The sequence below is a fragment of the Notolepis coatsorum genome (genome assembly GCF_963971535.1).
Source record: "Notolepis coatsorum genome assembly, chromosome: 6".
Lineage (NCBI taxonomy): Eukaryota > Metazoa > Chordata > Actinopteri > Aulopiformes > Paralepididae > Notolepis > Notolepis coatsorum.
In genome coordinates this window covers 43,593,870-43,606,369 of record NC_140170.1, presented here as the reverse complement: position 1 = coordinate 43,606,369, position 12,500 = coordinate 43,593,870, and the positions used below count along the sequence as shown (strand labels likewise).

Below are 12,500 nucleotides of genomic sequence, written 5' to 3'. Positions count from 1 at the left end.
TGTGACTCAAAATGGCGCCACAAAAATTAGCACTGTCATTAGCAACAATGACAGAAGAAACTGCACCGTCATGAGCCAAAACAGTGTCACAAAAAATAGGACTGTCATGAGCAACAATGGTGTCACAGACAGCAACCTCGTCATGAAACAAAACGGTGTCTGAAACCTTTCTACTGTCACAAGCAAAAATGGTGGCACACACAGTAACATTGCCATGACACCTTTGCCAAATGGTGGCACACACATCAACCTCGTCACAATCAAAATGGTCGTCACCCATTAGACTAGGTTGTGAAGACTGCTCCTGCTGCACAGGACACAGGTAACTAGGTTGACTAGCATACCCAGTGCCTGGCAGAGAGTCAGTGTGGTCACATGAATCAGAAACACTGACCATACTGGGATCATCACTGCTGACAAGTGAGACATCATGAACGTCAGAGCTACTGTAGGAAGGCCGGCAGCCCAATTCTGGCCTTGTAGCCTCCTCAACCAGAATGGTGCCACATGAAATGTCAGAAACGGTGCCACATGAAGTAGCAACATCCTTCTCACTCTCATCCTCCTCATTCTCCTCCTCCAATCCGGCTGTGGCCTCAGCCACTGTAAAGGCTGGGAAGCCCACGAGATACTGCTCCGCCACTCGAGTATCTGGCACGCATGTCACCTCCGGTTTCACCAGTACTTTACCTCCAGCCAAGTCATTGCCCAAGAGCAACGTTACCCCCTGCATAGGGAGTTTGCCAGCCGTCACTCCGATCACCACTGGTCCTGACACAAGGGCACAATCAAGAAAGACATTATGCAGCGGCACATTCATCGTGTGCATTCCAAAAGCCTCAATAACAACCCCTGCACCCAACTCAGAGTGGTGCGTAAAGGGCAGGACACTACTTTGCACAAAAGATTGGGATGCGCTAGTATCACGGAGAATTGTCACCGGTACTTTAGGACCCCCCTCTGTCAATGAAACAAACCCTGTACTCCTGAAAGGTGTGTAAAGGTCATCCACTCCTCTGCCATCTAGTGGAGACAGAACAGGGTTACGTACAGGTGTATTTATCAACATCACTGGTCTGGGTGGGTCAGACGGGCGCTTTTCTGGGTGCAAACGATAACAATTTCCCATCACATGTCCTGCACTCCCACAAATTCTGGCACTTCCGGGCATCATCGCTTCCCCATGCCCCATTAAACTTACCACCACCCCCAGCACTGGACCCTGCAGGCCTATTAGGAGTCCATTTTGGCCTCCCCTCATCATGCACAGGATAATGCTGTCTCTCAAAAGACGTCCTGTGGGTCAAAACATACTCATCAGCCAGGACCGCTGCTGCCGAACAGGTCCTGACTTTCCTCTCATTTAAGTACATAGCAATATCCTCAGATACGCCATACACCTTGAATTCCTCTAATAAGATTAGGTCCCTAATCTCCTCCACTGTGGTGACCTTTTCTGCTGCACACCACCGGTCAAAAAGCAACCGCTTTTCCTTCACAAACTCCACAAAAGACTGAGAGTTCTGTTTCCTCAAATTGCGGAATTTCTGGTGGTAAGCCTCAGGGACCAATTCATAGGCTTTAAGGATAGCCTGTTTCACCAAAGCATAATCCTTATTATCAGGATACATCGACGCATACACGATCTGTGCCTTACCGCGCAAAGCACTCTGCATGAGGATAGTCCATTTATCCGCTGGCCAGCCGCAACTGCCAGCTATGTCCTCAAATAATAAAAAAAAACTATCGACGTCCCTTTCCAAAAAAAACGGAACCATGCTTTTCTGCCTAGCCATATCAAAACCCGGCTCCCGATGCACACCTATAGCACCAGCACCACCCGCATTACGCATCGCCATCTCCCGGTCATATGCTGCCTGGGCGCGTACCTCCCGTGCCACCTCAATAGCTTCCTGGGCCTCACGTTCTGCTCTGGCTGCAGCTGCTGCTGTAGCTGCTCTCCTTATCTCACTAGCTTCAAGGTCCTCACGGTCTGCCTTGTTAACAGCTGCAAGCTCACGCGCTGTTCTAAGCTCCACATCTCGCCCACGCGGTTGCTCAAAGCCTTCACCCTCCTCCTCCAGAGGTCTACCTGCAGCCACACCAAAAACCTTTAGTGTACTCAGTTCCTCAATTAACTGACCTACCAAGTTCTCCTTTTTCTGGCCTGCATCGAGGTCTATTGAAAACCTTGCTGCCACCTGTAGTAACTCATCCTTTGAAAATGTTCTTACCTTAGCCAGTGTTGGCTCTGCAACAAAGTCATCAATGTCCAACGTCATTGTCTATTATCCTCAGTAAACGACAACAAATGAATACAACAATATTAATTACTAATCAAGTAATTAATCAACCAACTAATTAATTACTAATACAAGGCAATACTACAATCAATCCACAACAAGGGATATAGTTCAGTATCCAAAACACAAGCAACTCACCCACCGTTCCTACGACCTGGGGTTCAAACTCCAATTTCCCTGTATCCACAAAAAGGTGTAGCACGTAATTAAATGACAGTGATTGAAGATACACGGCATAACACAGCACGCAATGAAACTCACAAGCAGTAGTTCAAAACACGGCATTTATATGTTAGCACGCAAAACAAATCACACTGCATTTAAGACACACGGCATTACACATAGTAACAAGTAACAAGTCTCACATACTGGATCAAAAAGGTCAAGCTCAATAATGCACACAGATCATATACTAGAGAATCACAGCAGACACTGCTACTGGACACTAGCTACAGGCCTCTGCTGAGACGAACCACCCACAAGACTAACCCTGTGGTAGGCATTTATCCCAACATACTGGAACAAACGCTCTTCAGTAACAACCAAGTGAGGCAAAACCCCTTGTGTTACTCAACAAACAAATTCAACAAACAAATTCTAATACAAACAGGTGCTCCATACAATCTGATTTGACTCACAAATAGCTTCTAAAACCTATACTGCAGTCAAAAGAAGGACTGCTAGGCCCACCACATGTCTAATCTAACAAAAAACACTTACATCAGGTCCTAACACACTAATTACATTTCCCGGCCCCCTAACCTACCTATCCTGAAAGCTAATGCACTGTAGACCTAGCTTTCTTCAACCACACCTGCTACCAGCCAAAGATCATATACCAATCACTTCTTTGACTGCCCCAGGAGTACGTGGTACACAGGAGGCCAACAACAGCCAGAAAACAATGAAATTACCTACCTGTGGTGTCCACTAAACTAAATATTTTAAAGCATACCAGTAGTCAAATCAAATTATAAATTAAGAGCATACTTACCTGTTTGAAGACCGGCTAGAGCCCCCATGTTACATTCAAGCCTACAATATGGCTCGTCAAGGCCTTGAATGCGACGTGGTGGACACAGGACACTGGACAAAAGGGTATCAAAAATAACTATTTATTTACAACTAACTAAATGGACAGAAATAGTGGGAGCTGGGTGTTCCAGACTCCAAAGTTAAACAACAAACTATAGGCAAAAGGAAGAACAAGCCAAATGTACAACAAAATAGTGAGAGCAGGTGAGACGCTGGAGAGCAGAGACATCTCCTGTGAAGTGGGGGAGACTTGACAACTGCTCCCTGCACTGCATTTGTAGGGCGTGGTGCCTCATCACCACACCTGTGATCAATAAAAAAACGGCCATTTTAAACAAGCAAAAACAGGAAGAAACAGTGTGTCAATTAAACCACCAATTAGTGACAGCACACTTAACCACAATGTGAATATGCACCACAGACAGTAAGTATCCCTCCACCATGTGAAAGTAATACGTAACAGTGTGTGTGTGTGTGTGTGTGTGTGTGTGTGTGTGTGTGTATTTAGGTATTTAGGTGTGTTTCTTACGCTCTCTGGCTCAGTGTTGTGTTATTATAATGAAGTTTCTCAGCCATGACAGTATCCAGAGGCAGGCAATAACAGGTGTGCATGAACTAACAGCAACTAACATGTTATTATAGGCATAAGCAGGTTAAATCCCCAAATTGTTCAATTAAAGTAGTTTCACTGTATTGTGTCACTAGTTATAGTATGTATAGGTTCACTAAAAATGATAATAATAAAATAAAATGTCTTACATTCTTATTTTCTTAAAACAAGTGAGACAATCTGCCAAAGGGATGAGATAAATCCACACATTTTGAGGGTAGTAAACTGAAATGTTGTCACTTGTTTCAAGAATTATTTTAAGACGTGTTCAGTTGGACAGGAGCAAATTATATTCTTTCACCCAACTGGCAAGACTTGTTTGCTTGTTTTCTGAAAAAAGAAGATCCAAGACTCAACATGAGCTTAAAATAATTAGTACAGATGTGGACTTTTGAAAGTGTTCACTCGGATATATTGATAGAGGCTTATCGAGCTAGATAACTGACCTATCTCAAGGCCGCCCTCTTTTCTTGATCCTCCAATCACAACTGTTGCTTCCCTCTGCTAAACAAAGTTTAGATCTTAAGTCAATGAAATGTTTAACAGCTGCTGCCATGCTACACGTAATGTGGGGCTTAATTGTAGGGGTGGGGCAAACATAGACCAATGAGAGCAGATCTCCCTGCATTATTCCTATTACACTATTTCACACTATTACACTAGCACACTATTACACACTATTGCACTATTACACACTACTACACTATTATAAACATACACTATGACACTATTACACACTATTATACTATTACACCATATTACACACTATTACACTATTAATAATAATAATAAACTTTATTTGTATAGTGTAGTGCCGGAGGAAAGAGGAATAAACGGAGGTAACGTAATGCTTGTTTATTGTACAAAGCCACGTCAGTAAACAAGAACACAAGAGCACATGAATCGCTAGCACAGTAATGAATGAATAACAGCGAGTGCAACCGCAATAGATGTCCCCTCTGGCCGCGGCGCCAGATCATTCGTTCCCTCCCACTACACAACACAGTCAGAGGAGAACACGAACCAATACTGTAGTCACTACACCAGCCCCCCCAGTGTTCACCTCAATATACGAAATCCTCACGGTGAGGAGGGCGTATGGCCCGGCCCCTACGACTGTAGGTAAAGTCAGGAGGTGCGGGAGGGGGTGTGACAGCGTCCGTCACATCCAACTGCCGAGCAGGATGGGGGTCAGTGACCAGACGCTCACGAGCGGCGGGGGTCTGAGGGGTCGCAGGGGGGAATGGCCCCGGCGTAGCAGGGGAGGTAGGACCGGGGGCCGGCCCCTGCGCGGCGGCAGGGCCAAGTCCAGGGGCAGTTCAAGGTCCAAGTGTGCCGGCTTGAGGCGATCCACGGACACACACTCAGGCCTACCCCCCACGTCGACCACAAAGTTCTTGGCCCTGGCCTCGATGACGCGGAAGGGTCTGTCGTAAGGAGGACGTAGCGGAGTCCTGTGGCCATCGTGACGGATGAACACGAACCTCGCCGAGTGCAGCTCCGGGGGCATCCTCGACGTAGGGACCCCATGCTGCGTAGTCGGGACCGGGACGAAAGTCCTGGCGCTGTCCAGCAGCGAGGCGCGCTGAGCAGCGGCAGACCAGGGCTCTGTCGACCTGGGAATAAAGTCACCGGGGACCCGTAGCGGCTGTCCAAAAACCAGCTCGGCCGACAACGACTGGAGGTCCTCCTTTGGCGCCGTCCTGAGCCCCAGCATGACCCACGGGAGCTTGTCCAGCCAGTCGCCGTCCGTGAGGCTGGCTCGAAGGGCGGCCTTCATGGAGCGATGAAAACGCTCGCAGAGCCCATTTGCCTGCGGATGGTAGGCGGTCGTACGGTGGAGCTTGACCCCCAGACTCTCCGCCACCGCCGCCCACAGTTCCGAAGTGAACTGTGAGCCACGGTCAGAGGAGAGATCAGCCGGGGTGCCGTAGCGGGAGACTCACACCGCGATGAACGCCCGGGCCAGGTCGGGGGCCGTCGTTGAGGAGAGCGGGACCACCTCTGGCCAGCGAGTCGTCCTGTCCACCATGGTGAAAAGGTAGTTGTATGCGTGCGAGGGGGGCAGCGGTCCTACCAGGTCCACGTTGACATGGTCGAACCTCCGCTCGGGCACGGAGAACTGTTCCAGGGGTCCTTGATGTGCCGATGCACCTTGGCGCGCTGGCAGGCGGTGCACGTGTCGACCCAGGCTCTCACATCCCTCTTGAGCCCTTGCCACACAAACTTCTCCGACATCAGTCGCGAGGACGGCTTCCTGCCAGGGTGAGACAAGCCGTGTATGGCCTCGAAGGCAGGGCATCTCCAGTTGGCGGGGACTACCGGCCGCGGCTGACCCATGGAGACGTCGCACAAGAGCGTAACCCCCGCGTCACCGAACACTACCTCCTCCAGGCGCAGTCCAGTGTCCGACAACTTGAGCGCTTGGACGGCAGGATCGGCGGCCTGGTCCGCAGCCATGCTGATGTAGTCCAAACGCAGCTGCACCACACGACCACCGCCCTGGAGAGACAATTGGACTTCCCAGCAACGTGCTGGATGTCCGTGGTGAACTCAGACACGTAGGTGAGCTGGCGCTGCTGGCGGTCGGACCACGGCTCTGCCGCCTTGGACATGGTGTGCGTGATCGGCTTATGGTCCACGTAGGCCGTAAACTTGCGTCCCTCCAGCAAGAAACGGAAGTGCCTGACAGCAAGCCACAGCCCGAGGAGCTCCCTGTCGAACGTGCTGTACCTCTGTTCCCTGGGCGACAGCTGGCGGCTGAAGAAGGCAAGCGGCTGCCAGGCGTCCCCAACCCACTGCTCGTACACCGCTCCCACAGCAAAGTCAGAGGCGTCCATGGTGAGAGCGGTGGGCGCAGAGGGCGAGGGGTCGGCCAACATGGCCGCGCGGGCCAGGGCCTCCTTGGTGTCTTGAAAAGCCTTGACCCGCTCCGCCGTCCAGTCCACCGGCTGCTTCAGCGTCTTGCCCTTCTGGGCATCGTACAGAGGCCGCAGGATGTGAGCGATGTGGCGGAGGAAGCGATAATAAAAGGTCACCATCCTGATGAACCCCTTGAGCTCGCTGACTGTGCGGGGGCGCGGAAATGCGGCGACCGCTTCCACCTTCGAGGGGAGGGGGGTCACCCCCTCTGCAGAGACCCGGTGCCCAAGGAAGTCGATGGCGCCCCGCCCGAACTCACACTTCGCCGGGTTGACAATCAGCCCATGCTGGCTGAGCCGTGAGAACAGGGTTCGGAGGTGGGACAGGTGCTCCTCCTCTGTGGCGCTCGCTACGAGGATGTCGTCCAGGTAGACGAAGAGGAATGGCAGGTGCACCAAGTGCATGAGGCGTTGGAAGGTCTGCGCCACGTTCTTCAGGCCGAACGGCATTCTCAGGAACTCGAAAAGCCCAAAGGGCGTGACGACGGCCGTCTTGGGGACGTCCTCGGGGTGCACCGGTACCTGATGGTACCCCTGTACCAGGTCCACTTTTGAGAAGAAGCGATTGCCTGCCAGGTTCGCCGCAAAGTCCTGGGCATGCGGGACCGGGTAGTGGTCAGGCTTGGACGCGTCGTTGAGGCGGCGGTAGTCCCCACATGGGCGCCACCCACTGTCTGACTTAGGGACGATGTGCAGGGGAGACGCCCAGGGGCTGTTCGAGCGCCGAACGATGCCCACCTGCTCCATGTGCGCAAACTCCCCTCTGGCGACGGCCAGCTTCTCCGGGTTGAGGCGTCTGGCCCTGGCGTAGAGGGGAGGCCCACTGGTCTCAATGTGGTGCTCCACCCCGTGTTTCACCGTGGGTGCAGAAAAAGTGGGCTTGCCCAGGTCGGGGAACTCAGCGAGTAGCCGAAGGTACTGGTCACTTTCGGCGAGTGTATTGGACCACCCGCCGTAAACGGCCTCCCCCTGCGTACATGCAAAGGAAACGAAAGTCTGTGAGTTGACCAGGCGCTTGTTCCCCACGTCCACTAGCAGGTTGTGGGCGCACAGAAAATCCGCGCCAAGGAGGGGGAATGTGACAGCCGCAACGACAAAATCCCACGAAAAACATTGTCCTCCGAAGCACACGTCCACCGCCCTTGTGCCGTAAGAGCGGATGGGCGTGCCCCGCACCCGCCAACTGCGGACCGCGCTCCTCCCTTGCCACATCCGACCTCTCTGCCGGAATGATGTTCCACTGGGCACCCGTGTCGCAAAGGAAACTGCGACCAGAGGCGGTGTCTCGGATGAAGAGCAGCCTGTTGGTGACGCCAGCGCTCAGGGCCACTACTGAGCGCCGGCCCCGCCGTTTCCCGTAGGTCCGAAGGTGCAGGGCGAGCGGCACCGTCTGGCCTTGGCGCCAAACGTGGCATGGAAGAAGCAATGGCCCGCTGCGTTACCGTGCTGGCCAGAAGGTCTGGCGTCCTCCCTCGCTCTCCTGCGACGGTCCGGTGGCGGGGCGGTCGCGGGAGCGAGCAGGTCAGTGGACCGCTGAGGCATGGCCAAAACAAAACGGTCCGCCTCCCTGGCCAGGGCGCGGGGGGCCACGATGTTGGTGTTGGCCAGTGCCATCCTCACTTGTGCCGGCAGCATGCGCATGAACAGCTCCGTAAAGAGGATCATGGGGTCTTCGGCCCCCAGCAAATTCAGCATCCTCTCCATGCGCGCAGAAGGTCTCTCGTCTCCCAATTCCGACATAGCAAATAGGCGGCGCACCCTCTCTGCAGCGGACAGTTCAAAAGTATCTAGCAGTAGGGTCTTGAGGCGCTCATATTTGTTTGTCGCCGGGGGATCAGACAAAAAACCACTCAAGCTGCGGTGGAGCTGCCCAACACTGCCACCGTGTGGTTGTACCGGTCGTCGTCGTCATCCACGTTGCTCTTGTTGAAGTTCGCCTCCACAATAGCAAACCATGCAGCCGGAGTCGACTCCCAGAACTCAGGTAGCCTGAGCGTGGGCGCGCACGCACCATGCGCTTCCCTGACGGGGGATGGTGATGGCTGCCGATGGCCTGAACGTCTCCCTCGTCCGGACATTTTGAAAGAATGTTCGTTCGCTGATTATTGTACACAATTCGCCGTAACAAAAATCCGCGTCGGGGTCACCAGTGTAGTGCCGGAGGAAAGAGGAATAAACGGAGGTAACGTAATGCTTGTTTATTGTACAAAGCCACATCAGTAAACAAGAACACAAGAGCACATGAATCGCTAGCACAGTAATGAATGAATAACAGCGAGTGCAACCGCAATAGATGTCCCCTCTGGCTGCGGCGCCAGATCATTTGTTCCCTCCCACTACACAACACAGTCAGAGGAGAACACGAACCAATACTGTAGTCACTACACCAGCACCTTTCATACAGAAACTGCAGCTCAAAGTGCTTCACAACAGAAAAATTAGCACATAAAGTGCATTTTTCACATTTTCAGTTTTAAATAGACAATAATAAAAAGAGTAAGATATTGTAAGTGCAATATTGCAGTGCAATAAAATAGTAGAATATAATAGATTTATTTTTATTTTATTTTACAGTGCAATAAAATAGTTCTGGATTACTGTTCAACAGTTCAAAGTCATCTTTCCCTTCTCTGTTTGGTATCCACAGTTTAAAACTTGGCAGTCTTCCCTCCTGTTTTATACCCACTTTACCCTTCGAATCTCCCACTCAGGGCAAACTATTTTGGGTGGAATAAACATTTTAAACTATTTGGGTGGAATAAACCTTTACAATTATTTTGGTGGAATAAACCTTTCAAACGATTTGGGTGGAATAAACTGTTAAAACTATTTGGGTGGAATAACCCTTTAAAACTTTGACCATAAGTCTATGACAGATGGTTCATGGTATTCCCATGTTGTAAATGGGCCAGAGAGCTGATTACCAGCAAACCTGTGTAGTATCGCCCTCTTGTGTTCAAAAGATGTAACGTCATACTGAATATGTATTGCAATGGACAATGAAGGAAATTAATTAGCTTATATTTTAACAAAATAATTGTATTTATAAATATTTTAAGCTGTAGGGCAGGGCTATTCAACTAAATTGTTCAGGGGGCCACATTGTCAGAAACCCAAGGGGCCAGGGGCCGGACTGCCACGGCGCCTCCCCGTGCTATGAATATATGTACACTTGACACAACACGCAACCACATTTTCACAACTTTTATTTAACTACATTGCAAAAGTAGTATACTTTTCAAAAAAAGTGCTTCATTTATGTGCCACATCTGCAACATCTCCTGCAAAAAGTGCTTCATTTATGACTGTGCAACAACTGCAACACCTCCTCTTCAACATTTCAATATAAAATTAAAATAAAAAACAAACAAGTGCATCTGAACATTCTAACATCAACACTTTAACAAAAAAACACATTATAGTGCAGCTGAGCTTATGAAAAAGTGCTTCATGTCTGTGCAACAACAGCAAATCACAGCATCTTATTAGCACTTATTGTCCACTCTTAACTCTAAAACATCAGGGGGGGTGGGGGGCAGACAGGCCTAGCCTACATACACACATCTAATGAGAGAGATTGCACTTCTTTGACTGGGCAATGGCAGAGAAAGAGGGTTCATAGGAAGTGAGGGCTACCCGCAAACAGTGATGCAAATGCTCATTTGTCAAGGAGGCACGGTTGCTTGTTTTAATGGCATTCATGTGAGAGAAACTGGATTCACAGGTGTATGTTGAGCCAAACATTGTTAGCACAGATATTGCCAGCGTTTTTATTTTGGGGAATGTGTTGACATGAATACACTTTATCCAAAATGTTGTGGTGGATTCATTCTCAAGTGCCTGCTTCAGAGCAGATGATGCTTGCATGTCAATTATTTCAAGTTGCAGGAGACCTTCATCAATGTGAAGTGATGCAAGGAACTCTTGTCCTTTTGTGGAAATAGCAGCTACATTGGCAAATGGGTTGCTCACAAAATGCATCAATTCTCTGGGCATGTCAAATTCATCAAATCGACTTGCAAAGTTTTCCCTCAATTTATCAATGAAATCTGTCATTAATTGAGTGACTTTTGGCTCAATTGTGCGTGTTAACGTTGACATGAAAAGAAATTTAAATAAAAAATACAGACCGTATTAATAAATGTTGTGTTTCTTTTTAAAATGTACCCAAGAGTAAAGACCTTAACCTTATCAAAACACCAGTCAAAGTGTATATTTTCAGCACTACGTTTGTTTACCAATGATTTTAAGTGTTATTAGCGAAATATGAGTTGCTCTGAATAATGTGAATTCTCTGTGCATTGCATTGGAAAAAGGCGAGTATTCACGCGAGGTAATGGCTAAATCCAGATTTAACACTGCCATTGGAAAGAGGATATTTGGCCCTATCCTAGATGTATGATTTTGCCATAATAAGGTAATTTATAGTCCTGATATTCTATATTATATATTCAAATTGCATTATATTTCTAATATTTCAAAAAATCATCTCCCCTTTATTCATTTGCTTAGATTCTGTGTACACTTGATCTCAAGAAGCTGCTGAATCAGCTCAGTGAACGAAATTCCTCCGAGCTCAATGTTAGCATGGTGTTATTCACCATCAAATATGAAAATAAAAATTACAATTGTCTATATTCTCCTTTGTTTCATTACAATTTACTCAAGCATAGTAACAGACACAATATTTCCGACACTGGGAATACATTCCATGGGGTCCATAGATGTTCCTATACCAAGAACATGCAAACAGACCTTGTAGAAGTGGAGCAATCTTCCATTTACTTGGGTATGTACTTTTAGGCATATTTTCTGAAATTATGGCTACAGTTTAAGAGGTTACGAGGTTAAGTAAAATATTTCAGAATCCATGTCCCTGCCTGCTGTCAGCCTATTAGCAACGTCTCAACCAGATTGTCTGTGAAAAGGGTCATGTCTGTGAAAAGGGTCCATTATAAGCTGCAGGGACTAACGTTTCGACAAAGCAATGTGCTTCATGAGGGTGAAAAATTGGCAATCCAAATGTAAAATCAGACTGCTGATGATGATTAATTCAGTTCATTTAAGTGAAATACTGTATCTACAGCCACTTCATTAATCAACTGTTAAAGCAGTGAATAGTTCATTTGAGTGATTTAAGTTAATTACTGTTAAATCAGCTCATTTACAGTCTCATACATGTCTAGAGCCACTGTAGTATTTGCTGTTATGGTGTTGCTTAACTCTGCATCACCTTATGTCCTTCCAGTATGTATTATCATGTATTTCTCTGATACAGTAGCTATAGAGGTGTTAACATGACCTAACCACCACCAGTGCCGCACCAGTGGCTCTTCTTCCTGAGGAGACCGAGGAAAGCCTTCAAAGTCTCCTCAGATCCTGGTGAACTGGTGCACCATAGAAAGCATCCTCACCAACTGCATCACAGTCTGGTAGGGCAACTGCTCTGCCTCGGACCGGAAAGCAGAGGGTGGTGGAAACCGTCCAACGCATCACCGGTACATCACTCCCTGCTATTGAGTCTATTCATCATAAACGGTGTCTGAGGAAGGCACGCAGCATTGTCAAGGACACTTCTCATCCCAATCGTGGACTGTGTGCCCTCCAGGAGGCGCTACAGGAACCTCCGCT

The 12,500-nt window shown here is 48.7% G+C and overlaps 1 protein-coding gene across 1 annotated transcript in view; it reads left to right on the top strand.

Moving 5' to 3' along the window:
- Positions 1 to 12,500, top strand: part of jph3b (junctophilin 3b) — a gene marked incomplete at its 5' end in the record, with an annotated part of 161,954 nt that overhangs the window by 134,544 nt on the left and 14,910 nt on the right.